This window comes from Cryptomeria japonica, unplaced genomic scaffold (assembly GCF_030272615.1).
Source record: "Cryptomeria japonica unplaced genomic scaffold, Sugi_1.0 HiC_scaffold_52, whole genome shotgun sequence".
In the NCBI taxonomy this organism is placed as follows: Eukaryota; Viridiplantae; Streptophyta; class Pinopsida; order Cupressales; family Cupressaceae; genus Cryptomeria; species Cryptomeria japonica.
This window is the reverse complement of record NW_026728874.1, coordinates 525001-540000: the sequence shown is the minus strand read 5'-3', so window position 1 is coordinate 540000 and position 15000 is coordinate 525001. Positions and strand designations below refer to the sequence as shown.

General features: G+C 59.4%; 1 non-coding gene across 1 annotated transcript; it reads left to right on the top strand.

Annotated features, from left to right (window-relative positions):
• The first annotated feature begins 11939 nt into the window (after positions 1-11939).
• On the top strand, positions 11940-12058 carry LOC131862868 (5S ribosomal RNA). Its single transcript, XR_009361804.1, has one exon. It is a non-coding gene; the product is annotated as a 5S ribosomal RNA (ribosomal RNA).
• The last annotated feature ends 2942 nt before the right edge of the window (positions 12059-15000 follow it).

The window sequence follows — 15000 nt, the reverse complement described above, 5'->3', positions numbered from 1 at the left end:
AGCCTGCGCGTATAAACGGAGATATATATCCAATTGCAACGAAGGAACGTGCCAAAGATCGAGAACAATGGCAGAAATGCTAGTAACGTGCACTTCGGGACCAACGCATCACCGGAAGACAACCGCCAAACATCGAAAGAGTCGCGATGCTCCGCAACCTACGTGCAAAGCGGTCGCACACCGGGTAAGGGAGTGAGAGCCCCAAACATAGCTGGGCGAGGCGCTCACTCCGCTCTTTAATATCTCGTTAATACCGCCAAGGAAATGGCACAAGCACACACACACAAGCATCCTCGGAAGAGGACAGTTCGAGTGACAGGTCAAATCCAAGAGTTCCGAAGACTACCTCCAGGAACAATCGGGAACAAGACCGATTACAAGTCGTCGAGTCTGTTACTGGGCGAACACGAGATGCGCACAGGAAATCGATCAGCCCTCACAATGGCCCAAGGCCAGAGATCGGACTGCTACGATTTACCCCAACAATCATCGTGCCACTCTTCGCAGAGAGGTGATAGACGCCAACGAGCCCGCGCATAGCAATCGAGGTGTAAAAAGGGCGTTGAAGGCAGGAAGCCTGGACGAAAGAGGCTACGAGGTCACCTCGAAGCGGTCTAAGAATCGGGCGCACTTGGGGCGACTACCAGTGCCAACCCCTTATCCCGCGGTGCGTCCGACACACAGAAATTTCCAAGGCGGCCAAGGAGCCTCCCCGCATAGCAATCGGGGTGTGAGGTTACGGATGCAGCATTGATAGCAATCGAGGTGTGAGGCGAAGGATGCAGAAGTGAGAGCCGAGGGATGTAGCAGAGATAGCAATCGGGGTGTGTGATGCAGAAGAGATAGCAATCGAGGTGTGCGGTGGGAAGGGCCCAGCAGCCAGAATGCATGAAGCGACGGATGAAGCAGTGATGACAACCGGGCTGTGAGGAGAGGAGGGATGCAGCCAAGAAAGCAATCAGGGCTCGAGGCAAGGGATGCATCAAGGATAGCAATCATGTTGTGAGGCGAGATTCCAAAGGCTAAACGTGAGAGGCTGCAGGGTCGACTCAGAGAGGTCTATGCATGTGAGAGGCTGAAAGCAAGGTCGACTCGGAGCGGTCTATGCATCGGGCGCGCTTGGGGCGACTACCAGTGCCAACCCCTTATCCCGCGACGCGTCCGACAAAGAGAACGTTCCAAGGCGGCAGAGGAGGTTACCAGCCGAAGGATGCAGTAGCAATAACAGGTATAGTTCCGCGGCGGCCGAGAAGACTCACCGCATAGGAATCGGGATGCGAGGCGAGGGATGCGGCGGGAAGGCCCCGACGGCTAAACGGAAGAGGCTGCAGGGCCGCCTCGGAATGGTCCAAGCATCGGATGCGATTGGGACGACTACCAGTGCCAACCCCTTATCCCGCGATGCGTCCGATACACAGATAGTTCCAAGGCGGCCGAGGAGCCTCACCGCATATCAATCGGGGTGCGAGGCGAGGGATGGGGCGGGAAGGCCCCAACGGCTAGACGGAAGAGGCTTCAGGGCCACCTCGGAATGGTCCAAGCATCGGACGCGCTTGGGGCGACTGCCAGTGCCAACCCCTTATCCCGCGATGCGTCCGATACACAGATGGTTCCAAGGCGGCCGAGGAGCCTCACCGCATAGCAATCGGGGGTGCGAGGCGAGGGATGGGGCGGGAAGGCCCCAACGGCTAGACGGAAGAGGCTTCAGGGCCGCCTAGGAATGGTCCAAGCATCGGACACGCTTGGGGCGACTACCAGTGACAGCCCCCTATCCCGCGATGCGTCCGATACGAAGATGGTTCCAAGGCGGCCGAGGAGCCTCACCGCATAGCAATCGGGGTGCGAGGTGGGGGATGCGGCGAGATGGCCCCAACGGCTAGACGGAAGAGGCCACAGGGCCGCGTCGGAATAGTACAAGCATCGGACGCGCTTGGGGCGACTACCAGTGACAACCCCTTATCCCGCGATGCGTCCGATACGAAGATAGTTCCAAGGCGGCCGAGGAGCCTCACCGCATAGCAATCGGGGTGCGAGGTGGGGGATGCGGCGAGATGGCCCCAACGGCTAGACGGAAGAGGCTGCAGGGCCGCCTCGGAATAGTCCAAGCATCGGACGCGCTTGGGGCCACTACCAGTGACAACCCCTTATCCCGCAATGCGTCCGATACGAAGATAGTTCCAAGGCGGCCGAAGAGCCTCACCGCATAGCAATCGGGGTGCGAGGTGGGGGATGCGGCGAGATGGCCCCAACGGCTAGACGGAAGAGGCCACAGGGCCGCCTCGGAATAGTCCAAGCATCGGACGCGCTTGGGGCGACTACCAGTGACAACCCCTTATCCCGCGATGCGTCCGATACGAAGATAGTTCCCAGGCGGCCGAGGAGCCTCACCGCATAGCAATCGGGGTGCGAGACGAGGGATGCGGCGAGATGGCCCCAAAGGCTAGACGGAAGAGGCTGCAGGGCTGCCTCGGAATAGTCCAAGCATCGGACGCGCTTGGGGCGACTACCACTGCCAACCCCTTATCCCGCGATGCGTCCGATACACAGATAGTTCCGAGGCGGCCGAGGAGGTGGGGGATGCAGCGAGATGGCCCCAACGGCTAGACGGAAGAGGCTGCAGGGCCGCCTCGGAATAGTCCAAGCATCGGACGCGCTTGGGGCGACTACCAGTGACAACCCCTTATCCCGCGATGCGTCCGATACACAGATAGTTCCGAGGCGGCCAAGGAGCCTCACCGCATAGCAATCGTGGTGCGAGGTGGGGGATGCGGCGAGATGGCCCCAACGGCTAGACGGAAGAGGCTGCAGGGCCGCCTCGGAATGGTCCAAGCATCGGATGCGCTTGGGGCGACTACCACTGCCAACCCCTTATCCCGCGATGCGTCCGATACACAGATAGTTCCAAGGCGGCCGAGGAGCCTCACAGCATAGCAATCAGGGTGCGAGGCGAGGGATGCGGCGAGAAAGCCCCAACGGCTAGAGGGAAGAGGCTTCAGGTCCGCCTCGGAATGGTCCAAGCATCGGACGCGCTTGGGGCGACTACCAGTGACAACCCCTTATCCCGCGACGCGTCCGATACACAGATAGTTCCAAGGCGGCCGAGGAGCCTCACCGCATAGCAATCGGGGTGCGAGGCGAGGGATGCGGCGAGAAGGACCCAACGGCTACACGGAAGAGGCTTCGGGGCCGCCTCGGAATGGTCCAAGCATCGGACGCGCTTGGGGCGACTACCAGTGACAACCCCTTATCCCGCGACGCGTCCGATACACAGATAGTTCCAAGGCGGCCGAGGAGCCTCACCGCATAGCAATCGGGGTGCGAGGCGAGGGATGCGGCGAGAAGGACCCAACGGCTACACGGAAGAGGCTTCGGGGCCGCCTCGGAATGGTCCAAGCATCGGACGCGCTTGGGGCGACTACCAGTGACAACCCCTTATCCCGCGACGCGTCCGATACACAGATAGTTCCAAGGCGGCCGAGGAGCCTCACCGCATAGCAATCGGGGTGCGAGGCGAGGGATGCGGCGAGAAGGACCCAACGGCTAGACGGAAGAGGCTTCGGGTCCGCCTCGGAATGGTCCAAGCATCGGACGCGCTTGGGGCGACTACCAGTGACAACCCCTTATCCCGCGACGCGTCCGATACACAAATAGTTCCAAGGCGGCCGAGGAGCCTCACCGCATAGCAATCGGGGTGCGAGGCGAGGGATGCGGCGAGAAGGACCCAACGGCTAGACGGAAGAGGCTTCGGGTCCGCCTCGGAATGGTCCAAGCATCGGACGCGCTTGGGGCGACTACCAGTGACAACCCCTTATCCCGCGACGCGTCCGATACACAGATAGTTCCAAGGCGGCCGAGGAGCCTCACCGCATAGCAATCGGGGTGCGAGGCGAGGGATGCGGCGAGAAGGACCCAACGGCTAGACGGAAGAGGCTTCGGGTCCGCCTCGGAATGGTCCAAGCATCGGACGCGCTTGGGGCGACTACCAGTGACAACCCCTTATCCCGCGACGCGTCCGATACACAGATAGTTCCGAGGCGGCCGAGGAGCCTCACCGCATAGCAATCGGGGTGCGAGGCGAAGGATGCGGCGAGAAGGACCCAACGGCTAGACGGAAGAGGCTTCGGGTCCGCCTCGGAATGGTCTAAGCATCGGACGCGCTTGGGGCGACTACCAGTGACAACCCCTTATCCCGCGACGCGTCCGATACACAGATAGTTCCAAGGCGGCCGAGGAGCCTCACCGCATAGCAATCGGGGTGCGAGGCGAGGGATGCGGCGAGAAGGACCCAACGGCTAGACGGAAGAGGCTTCAGGGCCGCCTCGGAATGGTCCAAGCATCGGACGCGCTTGGGGCGACTACCAATGACAACCCCTTATCCCGCGACGCGTCCGATACACAGATAGTTCCGAGGCGGCCGAGGAGCCTCACCGCATAGCAATCGGGGTGCGAGGCGAGGGATGCGGCGAGAAGGACCCAACGGCTAGACGGAAGAGGCTTCAGGGCCGCCTCGGAATGGTCCAAGCATCGGACGCGCTTGGGGCGACTACCAGTGACAACCCCTTATCCCGCGACGCGTCCGATACACAGATAGTTCCGAGGCGGCCGAGGAGCCTCACCGCATAGCAATCGGGGTGCGAGGCGAGGGATGCGGCGAGAAGGACCCAACGGCTAGACGGAAGAGGCTTCAGGGCCGCCTCGGAATGGTCCAAGCATCGGACGCGCTTGGGGCGACTACCGTTGCCAACCCCTTATCCCGCGATGCGTCTGATACACAGATAGTTCCGAGGCGGCCGAGGAGCCTCACCGCATAGCAATCGGGTTGCGAGGCAGATTATTGGGAAGGGAACCCCCTGGGATGCGGCTCAAGCAGTGCCCAAAGGGACTGGAATGCGGAATCACATCGAGAGACCCAAATGCTATACGAGGGCTCAAATCGAATTATCGATTTGGCCACGACATGGACGCATCGGAACGACTACCTTTGCCGAACCACTCGCAATTGCATCCATACCGAAACCAATAGACATTTCCGTTAGAGCCCTCGCATAGCATTCGGGAATCTCGCATGCCCCTCTAAATCGACCAATGCTGGCGCTCAATGAAAATCCGAGCGCTACCACCGTTCGAGCGCCAGCATTGGTCGAGTTAGAGGGGCACGGGGGAGAATGCTCCAGTCAACACCTCCCCTATATAAGTTATTTGTCCGATTCTCGCACAACCGTAGTCTGCCTCGTCGAATCAAACAACGGTCCCAGATTCCGACTTCCGTTCCGTAGAGACCCAAAAGCTAGATGGAGGCTCGCAAGAAAGAGAGTCGGCGCATAGCAATCGGGTTTCTCGAACGTTTAGGGACCGAGCTCACTTGCGGATAGGGCAAAATCCGCCAAGCAACCCAAAAGCTAGACGGGGGCTCGAATCGAATCGCCTAGGCGGCCACAACAACGACGTGTTGGATCGACTACCAGTGCCAAACCATTCAGCAAGACTAGTCTGTGTCGAGGCCGGATAGAGATTCTCAGAGAGCGCCCGCATAGCATTTAGGAGACCTGCCGCGTCCCTCACACTCGACAAATGGTGGTGCACGTTTATAAATCCGAGCGATCCCAACCCTTTCAAGCACCAACATCGGTCGAGATAGAGGGGCACGGAGGGGGCTGCGTGAGACAACACAGTCCCCTATATAAGTTATTTGTCCGATTCTCACACATCCGAAGAATGGTCATCAAATCGGACAACAGCCCAAACTTCCGACTTCCGTCCCAGAAAGCCCAAGAGCTATCTAAAACGTTCATGGCCGGAACTCGATCGCGGCTATACCAGTCCGCCAAGCAACCCAAAAGCTAGACTGGAGCTCTAGTCGAATCACCTCTGTGGCCATTGCAAGGACGTGTTGGAGCGACTACCATTGCCGAACCATTCCGCAGGTCGAGTCCATACCAAGGCCGCATAGAGATTCACGATGAGCTCCTGCATAGCAATCAGGAGACTTGCCGTGTCCATCACAATCGATAAATCCTGGTGCAAGATTTTTGCATCCGAGCGCTCCAACCAGTCGAGCACCAGCATCAATCGACATAAACGGGCACGGGGGGAGGATGCTCGAGAACACTACCTCCCCTATATAAGTTATTTGTCCGATTCTCAAGCAGCCGAAGTCTGGTCATCGAATCGGGTCAAAGACCACAACTTCCGACTTTACCCACAATGCAAGTCATCGAATCGAACATCGGCCCCCGAGTCGGACTCCATGCGTATGTCAGGTCATCGGACCCAAATTCCGCCTTCCTGCGCATGGCGGGCCATCAATATCAACTCGGTCATCGGACCCAAACTCCGCCTTTTTGCGTATGGCACGCCTTCAAATCGGTCATCGGACCCAAATTCCGCCTTCCTGTGCATGGCGGGCCATCAACATCAACTCGGTCATCGGACCCAAATTCCGCCTTTCTGCGCATGGCACGCCATCAACTCGGTCATCGGACCCAAATTCCGCCTTCCTGCGCATGGCAGGTCATCGGACACAAATTCAGACCTCGCCAATATGCCTACGTATCGAATCGGTCATCGGACCCAACTTCCGACTTCATCCATACTGTAGGGTCTTTGAGGTTGGCGCGGTGCGCTCAACCCAGGGAGTCGACCCATCGAAGCATACACCTCCCCTATATAAGCTATTTGTCCGATTCCCACACCTGTGTAGTTTGCACCTCTGACCAGGACATCGACCCCAACTTCCGAACTCGACTGCAACGACGGCACCAGCGCCTTGGTGCGCACCTTGCGACGCACAGTCCCAACATTCGCCTTCCTGCACATGGCAGGTCATCGGACCCAAATTCCGACCTCGCGAGTATGCCTACATATCGAATCGGTCATCGGACCCAACTTCCGACTTCATCCATACCGTAGGGTCTTTGAGGTTGGCGCGGTGCGCTCAACCCGGGGAGTCGACCCAACGAAGCATACACCTCCCCTATATAAGCTATTTGTCCGATTCCCACACCTGTGTAGTTTGCACCTCCGATCAAGACATCGACCCCAACTTCCGAACTCGCCTCCAACGACCGAACCAGCGCCTTGGTGCGCACCTTGCAACGCACAGTGCCAACATTCGCCTTCCTGCACGTGGCAGGTCATCGGACCCAAATTCCGACCTCGCGAGTATGCCTACATATCGAATCGGTCATCGGACCCAACTTCCGACTTCATCCATACCGTAGGGTCTTTGAGGTTGGCGCGGTGCGCTCAACCCGGGGAGTCGACCCAACGAAGCATACACCTCCCCTATATAAGCTATTTGTCCGATTCCCACACCTGTGTAGCTTGCACCTCCGATCAGGACATCGACCCCAACTTCCGAACTCGACTAAAAAGACCGCACCAGCGCCTTGGTGTGCACCTTGCAACGCACAGTGTCAACATTCGCCTTCCTGCACATGGCAGGTCATCGGACCCAAATTCCGACCTCATGAGCATACCTACTAATCGAATCGGTCATCGGACCCAACTTCCGACTTCATCCATACCGTAGGGTCTTTGAGGTTGGCGCGGTGCGCTCAACCTGGGGAGTCGACCCATCGAAGCATACACCTCCCCTATATAAGCTATTTGTCCGATTCCGACACCTGTGTAGTTTGCACCTCCGCTCAGGACATCGACCCCAACTTCCGAACTCGCCTGCAACGACCGAACCAGCGCCTTGGTGCGCACCAAAAGTGCGCACTTTTGGAGGGCACTTTTGTGCGCTCCAAAGGTGCGCACTTTTGGAGGGCACTTTTCTGCGCTCCAAAGGTGCGCACTTTTGGAGGGCACTTTTTGGAGGGCACTTTTCTGCGCTCCAAAGGTGCGCACTTTTGGAGGGCACTTTTTGGAGGGCACTTTTCTGCGCTCCAAAGGTGCGCACTTTTGGAGGGCACTTTTTGGAGGGCACTTTTCTGCGCTCCAAAGGTGCGCACTTTTGGAGGGCACTTTTTGGAGGGCACTTTTCTGCGCTCCAAAGGTGCGCACTTTTGGAGGGCACTTTTTGGAGGGCACTTTTCTGCGCTCCAAAGGTGCGCACTTTTGGAGGGCACTTTTTGGAGGGCACTTTTCTGCGCTCCAAAGGTGCGCACTTTTGGAGGGCACTTTTTGGAGGGCACTTTTCTGCGCTCCAAAGGTGCGCACTTTTGGAGGGCACTTTTGTGCACTCCAAAGGTGCGCACTTTTGGAGGGCACTTTTCCTGTGCTCCAAAGGTGCACACCTAGGTGAGCACCTTCGACCACACCTTGTAGCACACCAAACTCTGACTTTCGACTTCATCCGCAATGCAGGGTCTTTGAGGTTGGCGCAATGCGCACAACCAGGGGAGTCGACCCATCAAACCCAACACCTCCCCTATATAAGCTATTTGTCTGATTCTCATACATGCGTAGCCTGCAGGAGCAATTAGGACATCGACCCCAACTTTCGGCTTCTAAACGAAAACAAGGTCTTTGAGGTTGGTGTAATGCGAACAACTAGGGGAGTCAACCCATCAAACCCAACACCTCCCCTATATAAGCTATTTGTCTGATTCTCATACATGTGTAGTCTACAGGAGCAATTAGGACATCGACCCCAACTTTTGACTTCTTAACGAAAACAAGGTCTTTGAGGTTGACGTAATGCGCACAACCAGGGGAGTCGACCCATCAAACCCAACACCTCCCCTATATAAGCTATTTGTCCGATTCTCATACATGTGTAGCCTGCAGGAGCCATTAGGACATTGACCCCAACTTTTGACTTCTTAACGAAAACAAGGTCTTTGAGGTTGGCGTAATGCGCACAACCAAGGGAGTTGACCCATCAAACCCAACACCTCCCCTATATAAGCTATTTGTCTGATTCTCATACATGTGTAGCCTGCAACAACGATTAGGACATCCACCCCAACTTCTGAATTCGTCTGCGTTGACCGCACCAAAGGTGCACGCCTTGGTGCTCACCAAAATCCGACTTCCGACTTCTTCTGCTATGCGGGGTCTTTGAGGTTGGCGCAGTGCGCACAACCAGGGGAGTCAACCCACCGAATGCAACACCTCCCCTATATAAGCTATTTGTCTGATTCTCATACATGCGTAGACTGCAGCAATGATTAGGACATCCACCCCAACTTTTGACTTCTTAAACAAGACAGGGTCTTTGAAGTTGGTGCAGTGCACACAACCAGGGGAGTCGACCCATCAAACGCAACACCTCCCCTATATAAAGCTATTTGTCCGATTCTCATACGTGTAGTCTGCAGCAGCGATTAGGACATCGACCCCAACTTCCGAATTCGTTTGCATTGACCGCACCAAAGGTGCACGCCTTGGTGTGCACCCTGGAGTGCACTTTGGTGCTCACCTCGGTGCACACTTTGGTGTGCACCTCGGTGTGCACCAAAGGTGCGCACCTTGGAGCGCACCAAAGGTGTACACTTTGGAGCGCACCACATAGGGTCTTTGAGAGGTTGGCGCAGTGCGCACACCAAGGTGGGTGTTGAGGTGCGTGCCGAGGTGGGTGGGTGCTAGGGTGCGCTCCATGGTGGGTGCCAGGGTGGGTGCGTGCTAGGGTGGATTCCAAAGAGGGTCATAGGGTGGGTGCCAAGGTGGGTTGGTGATATAGTGGGTTCAAAGGTGGGTACTAGGGTGGGTTCCAAGGTGGGTCACAAGTTGGGTGCCAGGATGCGTGGGTGTTAGGTTGGGTGCCAAGGTGGGCTCCTGCGTGGGTGGGTGCTAGGGTGGGTTTCAAGGTGGACGCGAGGGCGGGTGCCAAGGTGGGTAACAAGTTGGGTGTTAGGATGGGTGAGTGCTAGAGTGGGTGCCAAGGTGGGTGGGTGCTAAGGTGGATGCCAAGGTGGTTCACAGGGTGGGTGGGTTCTAGGGTGAGTTCCAAGGTGGGTCACAGGTTCAGTGCTAGGGTGGGTGTCAAGGCGGGTGTCGAGGTGCCTGGGTGCTAGGGTGTGGATGCCAATGTGGGTCATAGGGTGGGTACTAGGGTGGGCTGCAATGTGGGTGCCAAGGTGGGTAACATGCTCGGTGGGTTCTAAATTGGGTGCCAGGGTGGGTGTGCACCCACCTTGCCCGAGGTGGGTGCCAAGGTGCCAGTGTGGGTGGGTGCTAAGGTGGATGCCAAGGTGGGTGAGAAGGTGGGTGATAGGTTGAGTGGTAGGATGGGTGGGTGCCAAGATGGGTCACAGGGTGGGTGCAAGGGTGGGTAGGTGCTAGGGTTGGTGTCAGGGTGGGTGGGTGCTAGGTTGGGTTCCAAGGTGGGTGCGAGGGTGAGTGTCAAGGTGGGTCACAGGTTAGGTGCTAGGATGGGTGAGTGCTAGGGTGCAAAGGTGCCAGGGTGGGTGCTAGGATGGGTCGATGCTAGGGTGAGTGGCAAGGTGGGTCCACAAGTGTCAAGGTGGGTGCCGAGGTGGGTGCCAAGTCGGCGACTGCTATGGTGGATGCCAAGGTGGGTCACGGGGTGGGTGCCAAGTTGCTAGGTTGGGTTCCAAGGTGGGTGCCAACGTGGGTGCTAGGGTGCGTGGGTTAAAGGGTGTGTCACAACGTGGGTGCCAGGATGGGTGCGCACCCACACTGGCCAAGACGGGTGCGGGTGCAAGGTTGGGTTCCAAGCCCGGTCACAGGCTGGGTGCTAGGATGGGTGGGTGCCAAGGTGGGCACCAGGGTGGGTGCACCCACCCTGGCCAAGGTGGGTCACGGGGTGGGTCCTAGGGTGGGTAACGGGGTGGGTACTAAGGTGCGTGCCAAGGTGGGTCATAGGGTGGGTGCCAAGGTGGGCACCAGGGTGGGTGTGCACCAACCCTAGCCAGGGTAGGTCACGGGGTGGTTGTCGGGGTGGGCGTCAAGGAGCCAAGGTGGGTGGCAAGTAGCCAAGTTGCGTGCCAAGGTGGGTGTCGGGGTGGGTGCCAAGGATCCAAGGTGGGTGCCAAGGAACCAAGGTGGGTGTCTGGGTGGGTGCCGAGGTGGGAGCCAGGGTGGGTCCCAAGGTGAGTGCAAAGGTGGGTGCCAGGGTCAAGGTGAGTGCCAATGTGGGTTCCAAGGTGCCAGGGTCAGGGTGAGTGCCAATGTGGGTTCAAAGGTGCTAAGTTGGGTGCGAGGTTGGGTGCGAGGGTGGGTGGGTGCCAAGGTGTGCTAGGTGGAAGCCCGGGTGGGTCGGCATCCCATGGGTGTCGAGTTGGGTGCCTGATGGGTGCTTCTTGTCAAGTTTTAGTCGTCGGGACTCATTTCGAGCCTTAGAGGTCGTTTCTTGTCCGGTTGCCCTGTCTTCGACCTGGGAACCCAATTTTGGTCCTCGGGTCCCATTTTTTTTTGTCTCGCATCCCACTTTTGGCCTGTGGCCTTTTCGGGGTCGATTCTCGTTTTGGGCATCAGAGCATGTTTCTTCTCCTAAAACCCAATATTTGTTTATTAAGTCTCGGAACACATTTTTGTTCTCGTGGACCCATCATGGGTCTTGGAACGCATTTGTGGTCCTTGGGTCCCATTTTGCATCCCGAAACTTGTGTTTTGGTGCTTGATCCCTATTTTGGGTGCCCACCTTGCACCAAGTGCGCACCCGGGGCAAACCGAGCGCCTTGGTGCACCAGGGCAAGATCGAGCGTGCACCCGAGGCGCCCCGAACATGCACCAAGGTGCACTCGGCCCACATGTGAGCGCAGGTCGTTGCGCCCGAGGTGGTGTGTGGGCACCGCGTTGCAGACGGGACACTGCACGCACACGACGCCCCCTCCAGGTGCACGCACGTAGGCCGGGCCGGGTGCACACCCGACGCCCTAGCAAGGTGCGCGCACCCGGGCAGGGCTCACACTTGGCGAACGGGGCGCACTTCGCGAGGGAGGGTGTGCACCTCGACGGGGGTGGGTGGCCGGGGTGGATTCGCACGTGGGTCGCGGTTTGCTAAGTACACACTGCGACAAGCTCATAACGGGTGCGATCATACCAGCGTTAGTGCACCGGATCCCATCAGAACTCCGCAGTTAAGCGCGCTTGGGCCGGAGTAGTACTGGGATGGGTGACCTCCCGGGAAGTCCCGGTGTTGCACCCTTTTTTAGTTTTTCGCCGGGCGTCGCAATGCTATTTGAATAAACCTTTTGCCCGTTTGCGTTCTCGTCGGGGCCGGGCCGGGCCGGGGTGCGCTGCCCGCACTACCGCGCGCGCGGGGGCGACACCGAGCGCGCACCCGAGGCGCCCCGAGCACACAGGCCACGGTGCAACCCGGGCGTTGTGCGCGCACCCCGGTGCGCCCGAGGTGCTGCGCGCGCACCCAGGTGAAATCGGTGTGCACCTCGGCCAGTGCGCGCTCGGTCGAGTCGCGCACGTTGGCCAAGGTGCACGGTGATGTTTCTTACTCTAAGGTTCCGCACCAGACGCCCGGGACAGGTGAGCGAAGCTGGGCGGGGCCGGGTGCGCGGCCGGGGCAGGTGCACGCAGCTGGAGAGAGCTTTGGAGCACACTTCGGAGCGCACCAATGATGCGCTCCATTCAAAAGTTTCCTGAAAAGGCAAAAAAAGTTGAGATTATAGAATTTCCCACTTGAGAGATTGTAAAAAAAAAAAATTTAAAATGAAGGAAACGCGGGTGCCAAGGTGTGCGCAGCCCAGCCAAGGTGTGCGCACCAAGGCGCCCACCCTGGCGAAGGTGCACGCAAGGTGCGCACCCGAGGCAAACCGGACAATTAACCCAACTTTCGACTTCGCGCGCACCTTGGAGCGCACTTCGGAGCGCTCCTTGGTGCGCACCAATCTTGGGCACCTCGGAGTGCACCATGGCGCCCACCAAGGTGCGCACCCGGGGCAAACCGAGCTCCGACTTCGTGCGCACCTTGGAGCGCACGAAAGGTGCGCACCATGGCGCCCACCAAGGTGCGCAGCCCAGCCAAGGCGTGCGCATCAAGGTGCGCACCCTGGCGAAGGTGCGCACCCGGGGCAAACCGAGCTCCGACTTCGTGCGCACCTTGGAGCGCACAAAAGGTGCGCAACCCGGCCAAGGTGTGCGCACCCCGGTCAAACCGAGCTCCGAATCGTGCGCACCAGAGGTGCACGCCATCGTGCGCACCTTGGAGCACACTTCGGAGCCCTCCTTGGTGCGCGCCGATGTTGCGCACCTCGGAGCGCACCCGGGGAAAACAATGCAATTAACCCGACTTTCGACTTCGTGGGCACCTCGGAGCGCTCTCGGGTTCGCACCTCGGAGCACACCGAGGTGCGCACCTTTGATGCGCTGCCTTCACCAATTTCCAGAAAAGGCAAGAAAACATTGAGAAGGTGTGCGCACCGAGGTGCCCACCCTGGCGAAGGTGCACGCGAGGTGCGCACCCGGGGCAAACCGGGCTCCGACTTCGTGCACGCCGCACCTTGGAGCACACTTCGGAGCGCTCCTTGGTGCGCACCAGGGCGCGCAACCCAGCCGAGGTGCCCACCCCGGCGAAGGTGCACGCGAGGTGCGCACCCGGGGCAAACCGGGCTCCGACTTCGTGCACGCCATGGTGCCCACCGCGGCGAAGGTGCACGCGAGGTGCGCACCCGGGGCAAACCGGGCTCCGACTTCGTGCACGCCGCACCTTGGAGCACACTTCGGAGCGCTCCTTGGTGCGCACCATGGTGCCCACCAGGGCGCGCAACCCCGCCGAAGGTGCACGCGAGGTGCGCACCCGGGGCAAACCGGGCTCCGACTTCGTGCACGCCGCACCTTGGAGCACACTTCGGAGCGCTCCTTGGTGCGCACCATGGTGCCCACCAGGGCGCGCAACCCCGCCGAAGGTGCACGCGAGGTGCGCACCCGGGGCAAACTGGGCTCCGACTTCGTGCACGCCATGGTGCGCACCGCGGCGAAGGTGCGCACCCGGGGCAAACCGGGCTCCGACTTCGTGCACGCCGCACCTTGGAGCACACTTCGGAGCGCTCCTTGGTGCGCACCAGGGCGCGCAACCCAGCCGAGGTGCCCACCCCGGCGAAGGTGCACGCGAGGTGCGTACCCGGGGCAAACCGGGCTCCGACTTCGTGCACGCCGCACCTTGGAGCACACTTCGGAGCGCTCCTTGGTGCGCACCATGGTGCCCACCAGGCCGCGCAACCCAGCCAAGGTGTGCGCACCAAGGTGCACGCGAGGTGCGCACCCGGGGCAAACCGGGGTCCGACTTCGTGCACGCCGCACCTTGGAGCACACATCGGGGCGCTCCCGGGTTCGCACCGGCGTTGCGCACCGTGGTGGGCACCTCGGAGCACACCAAGGTGGGCAGCGAGGTGCGCACCTTTGATGCGATGCCTTCACTAATTTCCATAAAAGGCAAAAAAAAAACGAGATTTTAAAATTTCCGTTTTGAAAGATAGTGAGAAAAAGGGAATGCTGGTGCCATCTTGAGCCCGCCCTGGTGCGCAGCCCAGCCAAGGTGTGCGCACCAAGGTGCCCACCCTGGCGAAGGTGCGCGCCCGGGCAATTAACCCAACTTCCAACTTCGCGCGTGCCAGGGTGGGAGCGCACCCAACAACCGGGCCTGGGAAGAGCCAATGCGAGAAACCCCACCAAACGCTCTGACAAAAAAAGAGGGGGCGCTCCAGTAACCCCGCTTCGGAGCGCACCCTGGGCAAACCCAGCCAAGGTGCCCACCCCGGCCAAGGTGCAGGCGAGGTGCGCACCCGGGGCAAACCGGGCTCCGACAACGTGCACGCCGCACCTTGGAGCACACTTCGTAGCGCTCCCGGGTGCGCACCTCAGAGCACACCAAGGTGGGCAGCGAGGTGCGCACCTTTGATGCGCTGCCTTCACTAATTTCCAGAAAAGGCAAAAAAAAAAGGAGATTTTAAAATTTCCGTTTTGAAAGATAGTGAAAAAAACGGAACGCGCGTGCCATCTTGAGCCCGCCCTGGTGCGCAGCCCAGGTAAGGTGCCCACCCTGGCAAAGGTGCGCACCCGGGCAATTAACCCTACTTCCGACTTCGTGCGCGCCAGGGTGGCAACCGGGCCTCGGAAGAGCCAATGCGAGAAACC